At 44.3% G+C, this 23,672-nt stretch overlaps 1 protein-coding gene across 2 annotated transcripts in view; it reads left to right on the forward strand.

The window, feature by feature from the left end:
* The window catches only part of CCDC152 (coiled-coil domain containing 152), an 880,762-nt gene that overhangs the window by 446,569 nt on the left and 410,521 nt on the right, over positions 1-23,672 (forward strand). The window lies entirely within an intron of this gene.

Here is a 23,672-nt window from a genome sequence, read left to right on the forward strand (position 1 = left end):
ATGTATGTATGGATGGGTGTGTGAAAAGGTGGGGGATGAATGATGGGTGGATGGTTGGATGGATGGATGAAAGGGTAGGTGGATGGATGAAGGATGGATGGATGAAAGGGTGGATGGATGAAGGATGTATGTATGGATGGAAGGACAAAAAGGTAGATGGATGAAGGATGGATGTATGGGTGGATAAAAGGTTGCATGGATGAATGATGGATGCATGGATGGATGTGTGAAAAGGTGGGTGGATGAATGATGGGTGAATGGATGGGTGAAAGGGTGGCTGGATGAAGGATGGATGTATGGATGGATGTGTGAAAAGGTGGGGGATGAATGATGGGTGGATGGATGGATGGATGAAAGGGTAGGTGGATGGATGAAGGATGGATGGATGAAAGGGTGGATAGATGAAGGATGTATGCATGGATGGAAGGACAAAAAGGTAGATGGATGAAGGATGGATGTATGGGTGGATAAAAGGTTGCATGGATGAATGATGGATGCATGGATGGATGTGTGAAAAGGTGGGGGGATGAATGATGGGTGGATGGATGGATGAAAGGGTGGGTGGATGAAGGATGGATGTATGGATGAAAGGGTGGATGGATGTATGGATGGAATAATGAAAGGGTGGATGGATGAAGGATGGATAGGTGAAATGGTGGATGGATGTATGGATGGAAGGATGAAAGGGTGGATGGATGAAGGATGGATGTATGGATGATGGGTAAAAGGTTGCATGGATGAATGATGGATGGATGTGTGAAAAGGTGGGTGGATGAATAGATGGGTGGATAGGTAAAGGATGGACGTAAGGATGGAAGGATGAAAGGGTGGATGGATGAAGGATGGATGGATGTGTGAAAGTGTGGGTGGATGAATGATGGATGGATGGATGTGATGAGGTCTAACAGGCGCATTTATGGTTGTCGATAGTTGTTGATGATGAGGAGTACCAGTTTCTAGAATCTTTTGTCGTAAGGGGGTCCTTACGCCTAAAAAGGTTTTACAAGGGGGTCTCGGCATCAAAAAGTTTGAAGACCTCTGCTCTATGGTCTCCAAACATTCGATAAATTCGCCATCAACAGATTGATCAAAAAAATCATTCAAGTCATCTCCTCCTTGTGACAATATTTCATTATTGGTGCTCTCAATTTCAATCAATGTAGTGGAATCATTCAAGTCATCTCCTCCTTGTGACAATATTTCATTATTGGTGCTCTCAATTTCAATCAATGTAGTGGACAATTCAAAAGAAATTGCCACGGTCTCTTCATTGTGAGCCATTTTATTTTGAAATTGCTTGCTGTAAATTGCAGAAAAAAATAATCACTTTCATTTATCGTTTTTAGTAATACATAATATAAAACTAACTTTATCAAGTATTTAGTATAACAGAAGGACTGCAAATTAATAACAGAAAACATTTTTCAAATTATCTTCAAGTGTACAACATAGTTACCCTTACAAAGAAATTGCCACGGTCTCTTCATTGTGAGCCATTTTATTTTGAAATTGCTTGCTGTAAATTGCAGAAAAAAATAATCACTTTCATTTATCGTTTTTAGTAATACATAATATAAAACTAACTTTATCAAGTATTTAGTATAACAGAAGGACTGCAAATAAATAACAGAAAACATTTTTCAAATTATCTTCAAGTGTACAACATAGTTCCCCTTACAAATTAACAACTCACCTTTTTAAAAGTAGGAGAAGTGTTAGTACTGTGTAAATCAAACACCAGAAGTTCACCACCAAAAATTCCTCACAAATGTACCTCAGACAGTAGTATCACAAAATGGCTGTGGTTTCCTCTCATTTGACATATATACATAACCAATTAACTTTCATCACACACAAATACAAAACCAAAGTAACATTTTAATTGGTTCTAAATTTCAACACTTTCAAATGTGTTTTCCCCATGCAATTTTCCATAGGACATTTACATACGTCTACAGCCTGAATGGCTGAACGGAATTACACCAAACTTGGCAAAATGGTACATCAAACCTAAGAGGTCAGGAAGGATCTACTATGCCCCCTTATGGTCATTTGCCCCTTCGCTTTGGCCTCCTCTTGTCTCTCGATCCTACCGAGAGACAAGATGGCGGCCGCTACGGACTGTTTGGAATGTTGACAGACGCCGGAGAACCAATCAGCTTCGCAAAGCTCCGTAACGCGAAAAGTACGCGAAGCAGAGCGCTGTTACAGATATATATAACGGAATTACACCAAACTTGGCAAAATGGTACATCAAACCTAAGAGGTCAGGGAGGATCTACTATGCCCCCTTATGGTCATTTGCCCCTTCGCTTTCGCCTCCTCTTGTCTCTCGATCCTACCGAGAGACAAGATGGCGGCCGCTACGGACTGTTTGGAATGTTGACAGACGCCGGAGAACCAATCAGCTTCGCTTCACAAAGCTCCGTTGCGCGAAAAGTACGCGAACTGGAGCGCTGCCCGGTCCGCTGTTACAGATATATATCTTTTTTTAAACGTTAATTTCTCAAAATCCACTGGAGCACATATATTGAGACCTACAAAAGGCACATCGGGCTACCAGTCCCTACAATTTTGCCAAGTTTCGTGCAAATCCATTCAGCCGTTCGGGCTAAAAGTGAGGCCAACCGCCCTATGGAAAACTCAATGTTAAAAATACGTTTTGGGACCCCCCTTTTTTCTCGACCCCCCTGGACGAACCCCCCCCCCAATTTTCAGGGGCTGCTCAGAAACAAAATGTGCCATTTTCCTGAAAATTTCAGCCAATTCCGTCCACAAACGCCAAAGTTATTAGACATAGAATTTTCAAAAATCCCATAGAGAAAAAATCCTAACTATATATACCTACTGGCGACCGCCAGTAGGTAATATATATATATATATCCTATGGTAGCTAGGTCCTAACTATATATACCTACTGGCTATCGCCAGTAGGTAATATATATATATATATATATATATATATATTCCAAAATTGCTCTTGCAGCGAAAGAAGCACTCACAGCAGGTATGGAATTTCCATTCTTTATTGCGCTTCAAAGGAGAGACATCGTCCGTCATTAACTCTGCTTGCCAACGCGTTTCGATGCTTGCTTCATCTTCTTCCTTGGCTAAGGCAAAGCTGCTTGTGAATATATATATATACATTACCTACTGGCGATAGCCAGTAGGTATATATAGTTAGGACCTAGCTACCATAGGAAATCCGCAACATTCTATTGGGAATAACTTTGGCGCCGGTTGAGGAATTTGCGTGTAATTTTCCAAAATTTTGGCCAGCTCCGCTGCGCTCATTCCCTGAAAGTTTCGGGGGGATTCGTGAAGTGGGGGCTGAGAAAAAAGGGGGGTCCCAAAGCGTGTTTTCCCCATGTTAATTTCCATAGGACGTTCTGACAAGGCTACAGCCCGAACCGCTGAACAGAATTACACCAAACTTGGCAAAATTCTAGGGACTGGTACGCAGAAGTGCCTTTGCTATATTTGGTGAAAATTGCTCCAGTGGTTTTTATGAAAATTACCTTCAAAAACACATATATCTCTGGGCGGAGCGTACTCTGCCCAGGCTCTATTAAATCTTCGATCTACACCTCAGGTAGGCTGTATGAGAGAATCCTGGCCATGTCCAGAGGGCCCCTTTTCATGTATAAACTGCCACTTTCAATCATCTCTCGCTAACCCCACTAACAAGAAAAATAAAGCGAAAATCACACAATTAGGTGGCCTAAAAAGCTTCCTTCTGAATGTTCGCTCCTTGCCCAAGCATCACCATGAGGTATGGAACCTTGTACATACGTTGCAGCCAGATATATGTTTCCTAACTGAAACCTGGCTGAAACCCCATACAGTCCCAGTGATAACATTAGGGGTTCCTTTAGGCTATAAGTTCCTAAACTTAGATTGTCCTGGAAAAACAGGTGGAGGCTTGGCCATCATGTATAAAGAGGACTTGAAGGTCACTATATTGGAACAAAAACACAGCCCACTATTGGAAACTATGATTTTTAAAATTAGTTCAGCTGCTAGAACCTTTTGGAAAGGAGATTTAGTTTATCGCCCCCCAGGACTCAATCCGGGTTTTACCCTCTCCCTCCTGGAGCTACTAGCCCCGTATTTTAAAGCCAAAGAAGATTTTATCCTTCTCTGTGATTTTAATGTTCACATAGATAATCACACGCACCCAGAAACTATATCTCTGCTTGCTGATTTATCCACCCTAGGATTAGAGTTGCAGAATAGTGGACCAACACATATAGGGGGTCACACCCTAGATTTACTCTTTTCTAACTGTGCCAAGGTACGATGTTTATCCACTAGTGAGATTAGTTGGTCGGACCACTCTCTAGTGGAGTTCATCTTATTGGGCTTGAATAAACCCCCTCAAATGACTCCTTCTCCGCCAATTTGGCGTTGACAGTGGCATAAGGTATCCTTAGAGGAGCTGCAGAAAATATGGAAACAACCCATCCTTACAGATAAGGACAGTGCGGAATCCGCACTGTCCAAATTTAACAACTCACTTATAGAAGCTATTGATACACTGGCCCCTCTGAAGCTACATAAGCAACATCCCCTCTCCAAACAAGAAGCCTGGTACACTGAAGTACTTAGAATAGAGAAGCGGGGATGTAGTAAGATAGAAAAAATATGGAGGAAAACTAGAACTGAGGAGGGCAAGAAAGCACATCAAGAGGCTCAATCTAACTATTAAAAAAACATAAAACTGGCCAGGAAGAACAGTCTCACTCAGCAACTGGCAGAGGCAGGCAATTCATCGAGGGAGTTGTTTAAGATTTTACTGGCTTTCGTAAAACCGGTAGCCTGTGAGAGCCCTGACGAATTTTCTCAATCCCTTTGTGATGATATTTCATGGTTTTTTGAAAATAAGATACATTTGATTTAGGATAAAATCATGGTGGCCTCCAGTAAAAGGAATAATATTCCTCCCCCTCCTATTCTGCCTGCATGCAGAGAGAACTCATTAATGTCCTTTCCAGCAATTTGTGCCCTTGACCTTCCTCCCCTTATCAGTCATATAAAATCGGGGTCTCCTGATGATTTTTTGCCTGCCAAAATGGTTGCACCCCTGAGCACCCTGCTTGGACTTTTGATCCAATCAGTAATAAATCTTTCGCTTAGGGAGGGGCAAGTGCCCTCGGAAGGGAAGAAAGCGGTGGTGAACCCTATTCGAAAGAATGCAGCACTCCCATGGACAGACCTCTCTAATCTCCGGCCCATCTCCCTCCTGCCATACCTTAGTAAGATGACCGAGAAGCATGTGAACACCCATCTATCTAAATATATCGAAGCAGCGGAAGGTCTGGACTATTCTCAATCTGGGTTCAGACCTAATCACAGCACCGAATCAGCCCTCCTTTCAGTGACCGATAACATCAGGATGCAACTGGATGGAGGGGGCTCTATGATTCTGGTGCTGTTAGATTTATCCGCTGCCTTCGATACGGTATCACATGAGGTACTTCTCGGTCGTCTAAGGGAAGTGGGCTTAGGAGGTATGGCGCTGTCCTGGCTGGAGAGTTTTCTCTCAGGCCGCTCACAAGAAGTCAGACTGGGCTCCCATCAGTCCATCTCTAGGGAGCTCACCAAGGGAGTGCCACAGGGCTCATGCCTAAGCCCCACACTGTTTAACGTGTATGTGGCCCCCTTGGCGGACATTGTAAGAACTTATGGGTTCACCCCGGTGTTGTATGCCGACGACACTCAACTTCTGTTCCCTTTTAAGACTCTTACGCCCGCATTAAAAAAATCCTTTGCGGACGGAATGAGGGCAGTGTCAGACTGGATGGCTTTAAATTGCCTCCAGTGCAATGTAGGCAAAACAGAGGTTATGCTGTTTGGGGAGGCCATGCTTTAGTGGTCCCCTGAATGGTGGCCTTTGGACTTAGGACCAGCACCGAGCCCTAAACAGACTGTGAAAAACCTGGGAGTGCGATTAGATCAGGCACTACAACTTAAAGAACATGTAGGTCAAGTTGCCGGATCTTGTTTCCATGTCATCGGACTACTACGGCGGGTTTTTCCTTTCCTGCCTGATAGTCACAGGAAAACACTCGTCCAGACTTTGGTGATCAGTAGATTGGACTACTGTAATGGTCTGCTTCTCTCGACCAATGAGGAGGAACTCAAAAGATTACAAGTAGTCCAAAACACTGCGGCGAGACTTGTCCTCAATGTCCAGCCCAGGACCTCCTCACGCCCCCTTCTGGATAAACTCCATTGGTTGCCGGTGCGGCAACGCATTAAATTTAAAATCTGCTGCACTATACACAGATGTTTGTTTGGCTCCGGCCCTAAATATTTGATTGGAAAATGTAACTCATATACTCCGGGACGCTCTTTGCGTTCCAGTAAGTTACAACTACTTCAGATACCCAGGATTAGGAGATCTAGGCAGGGAGGACGAGCCCTCTCCTACAAGGGCCCTATCCTCTGGAATTCACTACCCCCAATTCTGAAACAAACCACTAATTATTCATCCTTCAAGAAATCATTAAAAACGTATCTATTCTCGACTTCCTAAAAACTATAAATTATTAATCATCCTATAGACCATGGACCAACTGGGCAATTCTTAACTAAAAACGCAAGCGCAGAGATACCCCTTCGGGGGTCGAGTCCTGCGCTATACAAGAACATAAATAAATAAATAAACCACACATCTCATCGTGAGATCTGATTGGCTGTCAGCAATTCATCCAAGAAGTGTTGGCAGCCATCTTGGGACCAATATACATGATAGCTCCTCATTAAAAAGCATTGTCGTTAATAGAGGGTTTTAGGACTTTAGTTACATTATAAATCATTTTTTGATGGTACCATACTCATTTTAGGAATTGTGGTGTGTTCTAAGGTGATTTTACCATGTGAAAAAGCCTTCTGCTGGGATATCATGAATCATGTTTGAAAGAAAACTATTATCTCATGCTTTTTCCACAGTGGTTTGGAAGGGGATCTATAAGCTAAACTGAAAGCATATTTTCTGTAAATTCACATTATCTTTCTCAGTCATGTGAGAATGAAGTCTGACATTCTCAGTAAAACATGTACATCCAACAAGGACAGAGACTGTCAGTTGATTCCTTTGTGTTCTACTGCAGCCTCCTAGAGTGTTCTAAAGAACAACTAGAGCGCTAACAGTCCTACTTATTACAAAGGTATGGCACACCTGAAGCCATCTTGATTGGAATAAAGTGGTAACTCTTAAAACATTTAATTTAAAAAGGAACAAAATGAGGGGGTATATTTTGCCATAGAAAGTATGATTAGTGCTGCAGAAAGAAAAATTAGGGCACATTTGGAGTGACTTCCCAAATTCTCTTCTATTTCATTAAAAAATTCTGACAAGCAGTCTCCCAAGATGGCCACCAGAGACAAAAGAGCCCAAATGTAGCCCAACTATCACCCAGATGTAGCCCAAGTATAGCCCAATGACAGAATGTCCCAGAGTGTTCTAAAGAACAACTAGAGCGCCAACAGTCTTACTTACATTGGAATATCTGGCAGAGCTCTGGAATGGTTCAAATCTTATCTGAGCAACAGAGCCTTCCGGGTTTATGAAGACAACGCCATTTCCTCCAGTAAACCTCTGGGCTGTGGAGTCCCGCAGGGTTCATCGTTGAGCCCTACGTTATTTAACGTTTACATGAGACCGCTGGCTGAGATCGTCCGCCCATATGGGATTAAGATCATTACCTACGCGGACGACACTCAGCTGGTGGTCTCTCTGGCTCAAGAGTGTGGCTCCTCAGCCGGGGTGGATCTTGCGGGCTCTTTGGAGAAGGTCCAAAGCTGTATGACCAAGTCTTGTCTCAAACTCAATGGAGACAAGACTGAGCTCATGTTACTGGGTCGGCCTGCGCCAGCTTCTATCGATGCGATCTGGCCACCCTGCACCACCGGCACCTAAGGACACTATTAAGAGCCTTGGTATCTGGTTAGATAGATCTCTGTCATTTGACCAGCAGGCAACCAGCTTGTATCTTGTATACCGCAACAGCTACCCCAACCAGACTATCTGCAATCTGCTTTGGTCTCCTCAGAATTATTAGAAAGACCTTTCCTCTGTTACCTTTTGAAGCAAAACAGATTGTGATACAGGGCCTGATCCAATCCCGCTTGGATTTCGGGAACGCCCTGTATTTGGGAGCACCTGACTTTACCCTGCGAAAACTGCAAATAATACAAAACTGTGCTGCTCGGACGCTATTCAAATTCCTCGCAGGTCATCTGTTAAGTCTGGGCTAAAAAGCCTACATTAGCTCCCCGTTAGGGAGAGAATTAGTTTTAAATCCCTATGCCTTGCTCATCAGGCCTTCTGGACTACTGGTCCAGCAATCAACCTCTCCCTCATCACCCCGTACCACCCTGTCAGACAGTTGCGTTCAACCCATGCCACTCTGGCCACAGTACTCAAAATAAAGAGAACTAGAGCGGGAGGCCGCTCCTTCTCCTATAACGTGGCTAAGATGTGGAATGCCCTCCCCCAATAGCTAAGGTCCAATCCAGAACTCACTTCTTTTCGCAAACAATTAAAAACGTTCTTGTTTAATAAATAGAACTTTTTTCTGGCTATATTACTCTTTTGCAACTGCACTCTGAAGTAATCAAAAGAAGCTGGAACTGTAGGTTCTTAGGTTACTTTATTAGATAAGATGTTAAGTTATAAGTTATAGAGATAACCCCATCAGGAGCAGCTGTCCTGCTGCTCAGCCCTCACTCAACTGACATTCACAGCACACCAACATTCCAATCATCCAACATTCCACACATCATGCATACAAGCTGAGCAGCAGGGAAACACAAGTTACAACATATCTCCCTTCGTTATGGGTACAATTGCATAAAGCAATAAAATGGTTGTCAATAAGATGCACTCTAGTACACATAGTCAAAGATATTAAAACAATGCACCAAAGTACAAATGGACAACACAAACAAATTAATTTAAACACTATCCGCAGTACTTCCTGAAATGAACAACTATCTTCATCCTATATCCTTGTGTCACTAATTATACAAGTTGGCCAGACCAGTATAACAAGCAAGACACAAAGGAACAAACTTAACGCAACAACTCATCCATACTACAGGAAACCACACACACACCCAAGCATACCTCAGCATGCACACAACAAGTACAACGTAGCCGGGAAACCACGTGCACACAACAAACCCAAACTGGACATATGCGGAAAACAACTTGTGCTAATGAGTGGCTCAACAACTTGACGCCAACTCACACGCAAGAACCATTGGGAACAAACACAACCAAAGGGTGACCATATACCACATAGCCCCCACAAACATGAGTAATGAGTCGCCTAACATCTAGAGACACTCACACACAACACCAGTTGTGTAACAACTCTTTGGTGAAACCATCACCAACACCAAAACAAAACAACTAATGAGTGACTATATACAGCATAGCCCCCAAATAACCAAGTGACCACATACCACATAGCCACACAACCAAGGGGTGGCCATATACTGCATTGCCCCCACAAACATGAGTAATGAGTCGCCTAACATCTTGAGACACTCACACACAACACCAGTTGTGTAACAACTCTTTGGTGAAACAATCACCAACACCAAAACAAAATAACCAATGAGTGACTATATACAGCATAGCCCACAAATTACCAAGTGACCACATACCACATAGCCACACAACTAAGGGGTGGCCATATACCGCATAGCCCCCACAAACATGAGTTAATGAGTCGTCTAACATTTAGACACACCCACACACAACACTAGTTGTGGAACAACTCTTGTTACGTTAGTACCAACACCCAAACTGCACAACTAAGGGGTGACCATATACTACATAGCCCCCACAAACATGAGCTAATGAGTGGCCTAACATCTAGACACACTCACACACAACACTAGTTGTGGAACAACTCTTGTTACGTTAGTACCAACTCCCAAACTACACAATCAAGGGTGACCATATACTACATAGCCCCCACAAACATGAGCTAATGAGTGGCCTAACAACCCTGACGCCAACTCACATACACTCCACAAGTGTGGAACAGCTCTTGGTAAATCAAAACCTACGCCCAAACCCACCAAACTCATAATTAAGACTATATAGCAATCTATACGCAACACAAACGCATAAAAGACTTTTCCGGTGCAATGTCTGGGACACATTCCATTTTATAGTCACTTCAGGTACAGTTGCAGTGGTACAGTCACTTCTGGTGGAGTTTCTTGGACATCTTCCTTTAAATAATCCCTTCATGCGCAGATACAGGGTACTTTCCTTAAATGGTCACTTCAAGTGTAGTGTCTTGGACCCTTATACAGTTCTTGTAACTTGAGCTATATAGCTCCTCGAAACAGTTTTCAACTGTGGAACTGGCCGTCTAACATTGATTTCCCTGAGCAGTGTTGGATTAATACGCTGCAGCACTAATTACCACAATTATTATTATTTTATTTTTTTTGAGTCTTGACTGTCTCAACCCATGCAGGGTCGTGCTCCTAAAATCTAACGTTACTTTCAAAACCGCTGCAGATGTACAAAGGCCTCATGGACTGTCTCTCCTTCTCAACAACTACTTCGGTGTTTACTCACGAAAAGTAGATAGATCTTGCCGCCTCTCTTCTCCGTGTTCTTTTCACGTTGCTAGGCAACCGTCATTGTTGCTGTGGAAAGAGTAATGGCTGCAATCACGTAATTGAGAGATGCGCGAAGACGTCAACACGTAACTGAATGAGTCACTATGAGCTGCGGCTTCTGACTCACGAAGGATGACGATGGTAGCATTCCTCCATGCAACAGAGTCTCGTGGTAAGTGCCCAGTTTCAAACGACGCACTAACGGTAACTGGCCCCACTTTCAGGTAACAAGTAAGATTCGCTGAATAAAATACGTGAATGACGTATTTCTTCTTCCTTTTTAGAAACAACACTGTCTCCACACTTTATCGCGCAAAGTAGGTTCACATCACTTTGGCATTAATCTCACTTTACTTTCCCACAAGAGGCGATGAAACGGGAACTGAAAATAAATCCATACACTGAGGCACGACTTTCTCTTGCCCCCGAGCTATAAACATATCTCACATGAGCTTGCAGCTTGATTACGCAGACGAAAAATGTCACTGGCTAGTTCTTTGCTCCCAGTTTTCAACATACACTGCAGCTGGTACTAATCATTCTTTTTAGCGCTGACATATCACGCAGATCAGGGTTAATTGTCATTTTAAACTTTTCTCTGTGGCTCGAATTACAAACATAAACAAACTAGGCAGCAGTTGGTTTTTCCAAGTAGATTCCAAGACTCGATTTTACATCTGTACCACACAGTAGCTGGCAACCTACACAGAGGCTCGATTTCTGCCCCCGATGACTTTCGAAGAACAGAGCAGCAGTTTTTTAATCAACACTCTCCTCCCAGGCTCGATTTAACTGCTCTCGGTCCACATACTATGACACAGCAGCTGTGAAAGTGTAACATTCACCACTGAGGCTCGATTTTTTTTTGTTCCCGAACTACATTCAAATTGCCAATCAGTTGACTTAATGGCTATGATAAGCGCAATTTGGCACTTCTGGGTATTAGGGCGACTGATGGCATGGTCACTGATGGTTTTTTTTTTTTTTGTGCCAAATAACGTTTTAGCCAATGGTACGATAAGCATAAAAGTCATTTACCTTGTAGTTAACTTTTCTTCATTTTTCAGTTTCATCCCAGTCTTCAACTTGGCTTTGACTTTTTTTTTTTTCTCTTAGTTCCAGTCCAAAACTCCTTTAGTTACTTTTAAAATTTTGCACGCGTAGTTTCTTCTTGACAGTGATCACCAAATGTCGCCAAATGAAGTAATCAAAAGAAGCTGGAACTGTAGGTTCTTAGGTTACTTTATTAGATAAGATGTTAAGTTATAAGTTATAGAGATAACCCCATCAGGAGCAGCTGTCCTGCTGCTCAGCCCTCACTCAACTGACATTCACAGCACACCAACATTCCAATCATCCAACATTCCACACATCATGCATACAAGCTGAGCATTAGGGAAACACAAGTTACAACACACTCTTGCTTTCAGTCTCAGCTCTTGGACGCCTCAGGGCAGCTACGTGCGCTTTATAAAAATAATTTTCATTTCATTTCACCTATGACAAAAGTATGGCACACCAGAAGCCATCTTGATTGGAATGAAGTGGTAAGTCTGAAAACATTTAATTTAAAAAGGAACAAAATGAGGGGGTTCATTTTGCCATAGAAAGTATGATTAGCAGCAGACTTCCCTGGTGAGCAGTGGCTTTACTACAGTGATCTAATGAGCAACTAGAGTGCTAACATTCAGAATGTATGGCAAATGTATGACACATCTGAATGCCTTCTTGATGGAACCAAAGTAAACCAGCATTGAAAATGCAATAGATCTCGCCCTCATTTAAGTTAAAGCCACTCTGTTTGTAATGAGGTGGCTTGTTAGCTTTGCTTTTATTAGTGTTTTTAAAACGTTCATGTAAATAACATGCATATGTATGCATATATGTATATGTGTGCATGCATTTATATTTGTATTTATATAGATATGCAGATTATATATGTATGTATATATATATACACATACATAAATGCATATATATATGCATATATATATATATATATATGTGTGTATATGTGTGCGTGTAGAGAGAGGTAGAGAGCTAGAGGTGTAGAGGTAGAGAGGTAGCGGTAGAGAGGTAGCGGTAGAGAGGTAGAGACTAGTAGAGAGAGAAGTAGAGAGAGGTAGAGAGTGAGTAATAGAGTAGAGAGAGAGTAGTAGAGAGTAGTAGAGAGCAGTAGAGAGAGTAGCAGAGAGTGAGTAGTAGAGAGTAGTAGAGTGAATAGTAGAGTGAGTAGTAGAGAGTAGTAGAGAGTGAGTAGTAGAGAGTAGTAGAGAGTAAGTAGTAGAGAGCAGTAGAGAGTGAGTAGTAGAGAGTAGTAAAGAGTGAGTAGTAGAGAGTGAGTAGCAGAGAGAGAGAATAGTAGATTAGTAGAGAGTGAGTAGTAGAGAGAGAGTAGTAGAGAGTGAGTAGTAGAGAGTAGTAGAGAGTGAGAAGTAGAGAGTGAGTAGTAGAGAGTAGTAGATAGTGAGTAGTAAAGAGTGAGTAGTAGAGAGAGAGTAGTAGCGAGAGTAGTAGAGAGTGAGTAGTAGAGAGTAGAGAGTAGTAGAGAGTGAGTAGTAGAGAGTAGTAGATAGTGAGTAGTAGGGAGTGAGTAGTAGAGAGAGAGTAGTAGAGTAGTAGAGAATGAGTATTAGAGAGTAGTGAAGTAGTAGAGAGTAAGTAGTAGAGAGTAGTGGAAAATATTCCAAAGTTTGGCACAGCACCACTTGCACAATAAGTCCAATCAAATCATATCACTTAGAGTCCTTATTGAAGCGCTGAATCTTGGTGTATATTCAAATGCTTTTATTTTCCTTAAGTTTATGTACCACAGCCAGCTGACGCGTTTCGTTCTGTACAACAGAACTTCTTCAGGGCGTTCTTATTTCCTTCAAGTTATGTCGGTATCCTGTTGTCATATAACTAGATATTTCTTCCAAATGATAGACGAGACGTAAGTACATTCTTATTCAAAGTGACTAGGTATCAATTTTACCCACACAATTCGGGCAGACTTGAGTAATTTATAGCATCCTCAAAGTCAGTCTTTCAAAAATTCCAAAGTATAGGACATGATAATCCAAATCCAAATGTTTCTCAAGAAAAGTCATTTTCAATCATTCGGAATTTCGGCGTTTGGGCAGATATGACCCAGGGACCCCCAGTATGCAAGGGGAATTAGTCTCCCCTCTGCAAACGCGCCAGTGGCCTGCGTTGCAGAGAGGTGTAAAAAGAGGCATAGCCTCATTACACCTCTGTGCAATGCAGCCCCCTGGCGCATACTGGAGGTTCCAGGTGGGCTAGTTGGCCCCCAGGGACCCCCAGTATGCAAGGGGAATTAGTTCCCCCTCTTCAAACATGCACGGGGGCTGCGTTGCAGAGAGGTGTAAAAAAGGGTGTGGCCTCATTACACCTCTCTGCAATGCAGCCCCCTGGCGCATACTGGAGGCTCCTGGTGGGCTAGTTGGCCCCAGGGACCCCCAGTATGCAAGGGGAATTAGTTCCCCCTCTGCAAACGCACCAGGGGGCTGCGTTGCAGAGAGGTGTAACAAGGGGCATAGGCTCATTACACCTCTGCAATGCAGCCCCCTGGCGCATACTGGAGGTTCAAGGTAGGCTAGTTGGCCCCCAGGGGCCCCCTGTATGCAAGGGGAATTAGTTCCCCCTCTTCAAACATGCACAGGGCTGCGTTGCAGAGAGGTGTAAAAAGGGGCGTGGCTTCATTACACCTCTCTGCAATGCAGTCCCCTGGCGCATACTGGAGATTCCTGGTGGGCTTTCAGGTCTTATATAGTTAGGAATTAGCATTTAAAAAACCTTGCAAATTCACTGAAACAACCATAGGTTTCAGGCCTTATATAGTTAGGAATTAGCATTTAAAAAACCTTTGAAATTCAGTGAAAAACCATAGGTTTCAGGCCTTATATAGTTAGGAATTAGCATTTAAAAAACCTTTAAAATTCACTCAAAAAACTATAAGTTTTAGGGGTGTTATAGTTAGCTGGACATTTCACTCATACAAAACCATTGAAATTGCTCCTATATAGTTTCTAACTATATATCGCGCACCCGCAATCCACTGCTGATGATGTCACATATTACATCATTCATGACATGGTCAGTGACATCACTGATGACATCTCAAATGACATCACTGATGACATCATCCACGTGACAATCACATACACCTTTTCATACACTAGTAAAATCTTTCATCACTCTTTGTAAAATGAAGAGTATCATATTTGAATCCATTGTTACAGCAATACAAGTATCTAAAAACCCACTCAGTGATTCCTAGATGTATACACACATCTAATCACTTACCTGTAGATTCACTCATACATGCTGTCAATGAACAATAGAACACTATCAAAAATACTTATACACCTAAATCGACATTACACACCAGCACACATCCTATTCACATATGAAGTCATCCTACTCACTTATGCAAACAATGGATCATACTTCCATATTTACTTAGCTACACACTTATACAAACACAACTTCATCTATTCATTTAGATAGTAAGTCATACTTAGTGAATTATAAAATCATTATTACAAGTATAAAGTTATCCATAGTCACTCACACAATCATTGAGTCTTATGTATACTTATTAATATACAACAACTGACACATACACTGCCTTTTATTTTTCTAGTTTGTTGGACATGTACCATTGAGAAATATATTTGCTCATCACCACACCCATAAAGAAATTCACTCACCCAAACAACTGTTAGAAAATGTAGTTTTAACTTCATATATCTAGTGAATCAACTATTCACACATCTTTTGGCAGTCACACACCCCCCACCGAACCACACACACATTTACTCCCCCATACAAATACTCAGATAACTAATCAATAACTAATACAGACTTTCACATAGCTAGTAACCAACTGGAGAACCAGTTTACACAACAACTGACAAAGTGATACAGATATTCAAACAGTTTAGTCACTATCCACTATATTTAGTGAGACACTATAAATTGGTCAAGTAAACAGTCAATTACACTGCTACTAAATCCTCCATCCAAATATTTATTTTTATATATCCACTCATTCTTCAATGCAAATTGCTATATATATATAATGCATATTTAAATAACGAAGCAAACCACATTCACTGGATGATGTCATCAGTGATGTCATCAGTGATGTCATTTGAGATGTCATCAGTGATGTCACTGACCATGTCATGAATGATGTAATATGTGACATCATCAGCAGTGGATTGCGGGTGCGCGAAATATAGTTAGTACAACTAACTATATAGGAGCAATTTCAATGGTTTTGTATGAGTGAAATGTCCAGCTAACTATAACACCCCTAAAACTTATAGTTTTTTGAGTGAAGTTTAAAGGTTTTTTAAATGCTAATTCCTAACTATATAAGGCCTGAAACCTATGTTTTTTTCAGTGAATATATATATGGTTATTGTGATAAATGTTTGTACATGTATGTGTATATATATGTAAATGTTATACTTATATGTGTTTGGAATGAAAAACAGATATAGTAAGAAAATGCAAAGTGAGAATAAAACATACACTTGCTAAACAGTGAATATTTGTGTTGAGGCAATATTTGGTGAGTGAGAAACCACGAGATTAGTTCCAATAGAATTAATGAGCTTGGAGATGTAACTGAAATATCTGTCTGACCTATTTTTTGTTTGATTTTTCCCGAAGGCAATATTTTGTTCATGTATATTCATGTCTGGACCCAGATGCCAAAGGGTTATAAAGGGTATCCCCTGTTGAAATACACGCTTTACATGTACAGCATGACTCACCCCACTTACCGGCTCTTGTGGGGACTCTGCGCTGCTCCTCGGCTGGTCTCGCGTCTTCAGCCGGTCACTGCAGCAACACGCGGGGCTCCGTCTTGCTCACAGGATCCCCGCCTGAAATCCTGGTTTGGCCACACCATGCAGCATTCATGAAGGCGGGTGGACTCCCGCTCGACGTCCTCTATTGCTTGTCTTAAGTTTTTTTGCCTTGGGCGCTTTGGTGGGCTCCTCCCTGGGCCGCACGAGCCGCGCAGCACTCATTCAAGTACGGCGGCTTTTCAAGTCCGCACGCACCGCCACTGGGCACGAGCCGCAGGCCATGCGCTGCCAGGCTGACTAGATACGTTGGAATGCGGGCGGGAGAGTTCCAGATATTGCGCATGCGCGTTTTAGGGAGAAGCTGGAGGCTCGAGCAGCAGCTCCCCATCTGCCCGCCAGAGTGCAATCAAGAGGCTCAGAAGGTTCATGTTGCTTAAAGAGCCTTTATCTGACAGTCTGCTTTTGTTTTACAAACTACGCAAATGCAGGAATCCTCCGGACTAAAGTTTGGCCGAAAACCTGAATTTAGTACGCCAAGGAGTTTCACAGAAAAATTATAATTTACTTACTTGTTGGGTCATGATACGATTGCTCCAACATTTGCGAAACGCTCAGAGACAAGAACCGACATCTGGCGGTATGTCTGTTTTTAATGCTAGGCCATGTATTGATTCGTTTTTCTAGAAAATCAGATACCAGCTTTAAATAAAAAGCAAGAAACGCGTAGAAACAAACAGCAGAGAAATGTAACAAGATTAACTATGCATAAACAGCTATGTACCAGACATATATTTAGACCCTCTGCTTGCTATAAACAGAGAAATGAAGTGCAATACAAGGGAAAGCAGTTTGCAAAGAGGCGGCGGCCACTCAATGAATGTGTGGCGGCCACGGACGCAATAACATTTATTCACACTCAAAGAGACGCACATACTCCATGCACATACAGCTCACACAGCTAAAACACATACACACACATATTATACGAATACATTTCAACAGGAATGCTCACTATCTATCTTATTCTCTCTCTTTCTCTCTCGCACACACACACTTTGCACAGGGTTTTAAGCGGGCGGGTCCATAGGTCTGGCATTACTGAATGTTTGAGCTATTGGTGTTGCATTATTATTAGCAATGCAAACAGCTCAAACGTTTACAATGCGAGACCTATTGCATTGCAAATGCTTGTTTTTACAGTTTCAAACTTCTGCGTTGCACAGAAACCATACCATGAAAAAAACCTTCTATGTGCTGCTTCTCAACTGCAACACCTACAAACTACTGTCAGAGCCAAGCAACAAGAAGGGCAGAACCTCTCTGATAATCTTCCAACTCCAACCTCACTTGCTGACCCACATGGCACTTGGATAGGGCTGACCACTATCAGAGCCTTCTCCATCGCCCTCAGAAGATTACCCAAAGAGGACTGCCAGAGCTATCTAAACATTTTATCCTGCCGATCACAATCTTCCAGTTTTCCTTGAGAATCTGAATTTCAAGGTTGCACCCTCCCGGCAATGATAGTCATTGATGCTTCCCTAATGTCTTGCTCTGCAAAGACAATGGTAACCAATAAATCACTAGTTCTTTGGACTAGCTCATTGGTGTGGAGGTTGATTGGTATCCTATGTAAAGGGAGCTTTGTTTGGCAGAGCAGTATGAGGACCTCCACAGAGAGAGACGTAGAAAAACCTACAAGACTGCCAGGAAACCAGGGTGATAAAAAGTTCCCATTTGAGGAGTTCCGAGTTTATTTACATATGGATGGCCCTTGGCTTGAATGAGATAGTGGGCAAGAATCTTTGGATTAGACTGCAGCCATGTGGTTCCGAAGGCTTATCCTTCTCTACCTTTGTCTGAGGCCCCTTAAGTACCCTTTTCTTCTCACATATCTTATGGCAAATGCACAAAGATTCTCTCTGGTTAATTGTTATTGCATGTTATTCCTTAGTTTCTTTCCAAAGCGCCCTACTGCTGCTCTTATGAAGGAGAATGAAAAATGTCCTAGCTAACGTAACGGAAAGTTTCAATTCTATTAAGGACTTGGAGGCGAGGATTATGCTTTATCTTTCTTCACTTTTATTCAACAGCAGCCATTTTAAAGTCAGACAAATCGCCATTCCCATAAATCATACAGAACAAACAGTTAAACAATAGAATGCCAACAGATAGAGTGTCCTTTCATCTGCACCAATCAGAGATCCCCCTGGCGGTGATATTCCTCTGCCTCTGTCTATGCGTCCTCTTTCTTCGCATGGCCAGCCAATTAAAATGCATCAGGAGTCATGTTTATTGGAATCTCTTGCAAGAAGCAGAGCAAAGCGCAAGCGCCAGAAAAGGTTAAGAATTTAACCTGTGGAGAGAAAACAATGCAAAGCAACCACATATTCCACAATACATTACATGAGAACAAGGTAGAAGTTACTTACTCCAATACGAGGAAGGGAAACGAGATAAGTATTATGCCCAGGGTGGGATAATCCTCGCCTCCGAGTTCTTAATAGAATTGAAACTTTCCGTTACGTTAGCTAGGAAATTTTTCATTCTATGTCAGGACCGGAGGCGAGGATTATGCCCATTTAAAGCTTGCTCACAACCAAATGAGCCATATCAATAACAGGCTTGAAGTAAAACCGCTTAAAGGTGGAGTCTGAAGACCAGTCTGCAGCATTCAGAATGTCTTCTAGACGAGCTCCCAGGGCAAATTCTTTAGAGGCCATTGCCCCTCTGGTCGAGTGCGCTCCAAAAGCTTGCATATCAATGCCTGCTTCTTGCATAATCCACCTAACCCAGCGAGCAATTGTAGGTGAGGACACAGCCTTGTGAGGCTTTTTGAGTGCGATAAGCAACTGGGTCTCCCCAGTGGGACTGAGTTCCTCAGTCACCTCTTCATAAGCCTTGAGACATGAAACTACACATAACTTCGGAGAATCCAGGAACGCAGGATAGGAAATAGATGTCGTTCCACATTTAGTGCGTCTCCGGATGGTAAACGTCACTCCAGTAGGGGAAAAAATCCTTCCGGAAACATCCAAAGCTCAGACATCCGAAACACGTCTGCAAGATATTAAACAGAGCAGCATAGCTAGCTTTGCAGACAGTTCCTTCCTAGAAAGGAATCGGTTTGGTTGCCATGAGAGGAATAAGTTGAGAACCTGATTGACATCCCATAACTGGGAGTAGCGCAGCTCCGGGGGAAGCGAAAGACGTATACCCCGAAGTAAACGACAAACCAACGGATGCTCACCAACCGGGGAGCCATCGACCATATCATGCTCCGCAGAGATGGCGAACCGAAATATATTGATGGTCCTGTAAGCTAATCCCTCTACCGCCAGGGATGCCAAAAAATTTAAGATAGAAGTCACATCCGCTGCCACGGGATTGGAACTCCGTCGCAGACACCAACGACACCACCGTCTCCAAGTGGACCGGTAGCGTTTGCCGGCACTGTCCGCCCAGGCCTTAGACATGAATGTCTCAGCTGCTCTCGGAAGGCCGGGGACCGGCCATCGTCCCCTGTAATCCGCCAAACCATGTGTGTCAGGGATCCCTGCTCCATCAATGGATGGGGACACACGTCTGGATTGAGGAGAAGAGTCAGAAGATGGGGGAGTGGGATTGGAGAATCCCAAGAAAGTTCCAGAAGAACTGGAAACCACACTTGAGACCTCCAGATCGGTGAGATGAGCACTATCTCTGCCCTCTGGCACCGAACCTGTGCCGAGACCCGAGTTATCATTGCGAACGGGAGAAACGTATAACCCGATACCCCAAGCCAGTTCTGCAGCATTCGTCTGTTCCGCCAACGGACCTGGTCTTCAGCTGAAAAACTGGGGAAGCTGGTGGTCCAGGCGAGAGGTGAAGTGGTCCACTGAAAAGGGACCACAGAAGCTTTGTAAATCCGCGAACACTCCCGGATGCATTCGCCAGAGGATTTGGTTGTAAAAGTGACGCGAATGGAAGTCTGCCACCTGATTGCTTTGTCCGCGGCAGATACTCCGCTGCGACTGAAATGTGATGATCCAGGCAAATTTGCCAAAGGTTCGCCGCTAGGTCCGATAAGGCCGTCGAGCGTGTGCCTCCCAGATGGTTGATATAACGGACCGCTGATATATTGTCCATCTTGAGGTGTACGCAAGAATGGATGTAGTCTTTGGTCCAACATTTGATCGCGAACGATCCTGCTAAAAGCTCGAGACAGTTGATGTGCAACTGTTGTTCCGATTGAGACCACACACCTCCCGTGGTGAATTCGCCACATCTCGCGCCCCATCCTGACCTGCTCGCGTCGGACTCTATGACTAAATCTGGAGTGGACCCAAAGATGATGTGCCCATTCCATGCTTCCATGTTGGCGAGCCACCACTGTAATTCTTCCCTGGCCTCTGATGACAAGTACACCTTGCGCAGATGAGCCGTATTGAGGCGCTGCAGCGCTCTGTAGTGGAGAGGCCTGGGAAAATGGCCTGGAAGGAAGCCGACAGAAGGCCCACCAGCCGAGCTACCTAACGGAAGGAAATCTGAGTCCGAGCCAGAGCCCTCCGAATCTCATGTTGAATCTTTGTCATCTTGCGAGACGGAAGGCTGAGGGTGGATTCCACCGAGTCTATCACCCCTATAACCCGAGGAAAACCATTCTTTGAGACGGAGTCAGGGTGGACTTGGTTTCGTTTATGACGAAACCTAGGTTCTGGAGAAGATGGATCGTAGTCTGCAACAGACCAGAAAGAGTTCCCGGATCCTGTGCCATTAACAGGATGTCGTCTAGATAGACGATAAGTCTCATGCCCGACGCGGATCCTGTGCCATTGACAGGATGTCGTCTAGATAGACGATAAGTCTCATGCACGACGCTCTTAAGTATTCTATCGCTGGTCGCAGGACCTTCGTGAAACACCAAGGGGCGGAGGACAGGCGGAAAGGTAGGGTGGTGAACTCATAGGTCCTGTACTGCCAAGGAAACGGAAGAAACCGCCGGTGGGGGGTAAAGATGGGGATCGCAAAATAGGCGTCCTTGTGATCGAGTCAATGGCGTAATGAAAAGTGAGGGGGCCTCCCTGCACGGTACTTAGGGGGGCCCCGCTGGCCTCAATCAGGAGCTCTCGCGGCCAGAGTTCAGTGCCGAGTGGGCCCCTTGGAGCTAGGGGCCCCTCGCACCACGTGGGCTGCGGGGGCCTGTGTTACGCCCCTGGATCGAGTCGTGCCATCCAGTCCCCGGGACGAAGAATATCGCGCAGCAGATGGATACCCTCCATCTTGAAATGGCGGTATACCAACCACCCGTTGAATTCACGTAAATTGATGACCGGTACCTGACCCCCATCCACTTTGTCCACAAGAAAGAGGTTGCTGAGGAAACCTCTGGGATGTGACAGGGTTTCCACGATCGCCCCCTTGTCCAGGAGCGAATGGACTTCCTGATCGATCAAAACGGTTTCTGCCTCCGAAAAGCAAAGGGAGCGTGGGGGTGAGCACTGATAAGGGGACCCGTGAAATTCTATGTGAAACCCTCTTACTGTTTGAAGGACCCAAGCATCCCCGGTGATTGAAGTCCACATTTGGAAAAAATGCACCAGACGGCCCCCCCACTTTTAGAAGGGAAAAAGGGAGAACACTCACCGGAACGATTGGAGTTGCCACCTCCTCTGTTCTTGCCTCGGCGTCCAAGGGTGGGATAGAAGTTCCCGAAGTGGGCATAGTTTTGATACTGTGCGTGGTTAGAGCCTTGCACTCTGTTTTGATTGGGAAGGCTGGACGAGCGGCCCCTACCCCGTCCGGCCCCTCGGAAAACCAGAGGGTGAAACACCTTCCGAATAGAAGACTGTGCCCTGTCAAGGGAGGTGAAGGTATTGACGAACCTCCCTAACTCTTTAATAAATGGTTCGCCAAAGAGGCCACCTTGTGCTACCGGACCCAGCTCAGTGTCAGCTAGGTCCCCAAGCTTGGGGTCAACCTTAATGAGGAGCGATCTTCGGTGCTTGGTGGAGACCGCACAGTTGGCGTTTCAAAGAAACACCACGACCCGCTGGGCCCAAGAAGAGAGGTGTTCGGGTGAAATGAGGGATCCGGAGGCTTTGGCTTCTTCCGCCATATCTAGTATTTTACTAATGGGGCCCAAAATATCAAACAACTTATCAAGATAAGCAAGACTGGCCCGCCAGGACCTGTCAATGCCCTTCTTGGGATCTTTAATGAAATTTTGGAGAAAGGTAGCCATTCTAGGGTCAATATCTGGAGTGGTGGCTAATTTCCCCTCCAAGGAAGGGCGAGGGCACTCAGCCCTAAGGCAGTTATGGCTCGCAGGCTCCAGCAGGTGGCGGATCCGACTGGCCATATACTGGGTAACTTTCTCCGAAGGGGCCCAGTCGAAGGACCTCGGATGGAGGATGTCATCCGGATCCAGCATATCTTCACAGAGGTTTTTCCCCTGAGAAGTTGGAGGTCGGGAAGGGCGCCACGAGCTGGACGGTTCAGTAGCGTCATCCGCATCCCCATCGCCCGCATCGTGGCGATGTGGGCCTAAGCAACACAGACCCCCCCCACAGATAGCTTTCCAATGCCTAATGGCAGCTACAGACCCAGGATGGGTGTTAATAAAGCCTGGGGTGTTCAGAATTGAAAAAGATGCCTAGCGGCAATTGTACCGACCCGGGTCAGGGGCGTAAAGGGCAGGCACGCAGACCAGGCTCACGCGGCGATGCAGCTTCGGTTCCAACGCATTCAAGAATGCGTGGAATGCCGGGAGCGCTCGCCGTGTCGGACATGCCGTCTAGAGCACCAACAGTAAGGCTACTAGGGAGCTGACAACGCCCCCACGGCCGCTAGTGAGTCGCCGAGTAGCAGCGGCTCGCAAGCGAAATACAACCTGTAAACAGAAATTGAAGCCACAAGCGGCAAAGCAACAAGGGGCCGCGCGCGACTCTAAACGACTAATGCCGCGCGTGCGCCCCTCACCAACGCGCCGTAAAGGAAACGGCACGCAAGGTTAACGGCACAATAAGCACATCGGCAAACAGATAATCAAAGCGGCAAACTATAGCCAAACATGAAAAGGAAAACTTCTAGGGCGAATATATATAAGAGAATGCCACAATAAACAGTATAAGGAGAAAAAGCTAATGCCTGACTTATCTTGGCTGCAAGCAGTGAAGAAAGAGGACGCATAGACAGAGGCAGAGGACTATCCGC

This window comes from Lissotriton helveticus, chromosome 2_1, assembly GCF_964261635.1.
Source record: "Lissotriton helveticus chromosome 2_1, aLisHel1.1, whole genome shotgun sequence".
NCBI lineage: Eukaryota > Metazoa > Chordata > Amphibia > Caudata > Salamandridae > Lissotriton > Lissotriton helveticus.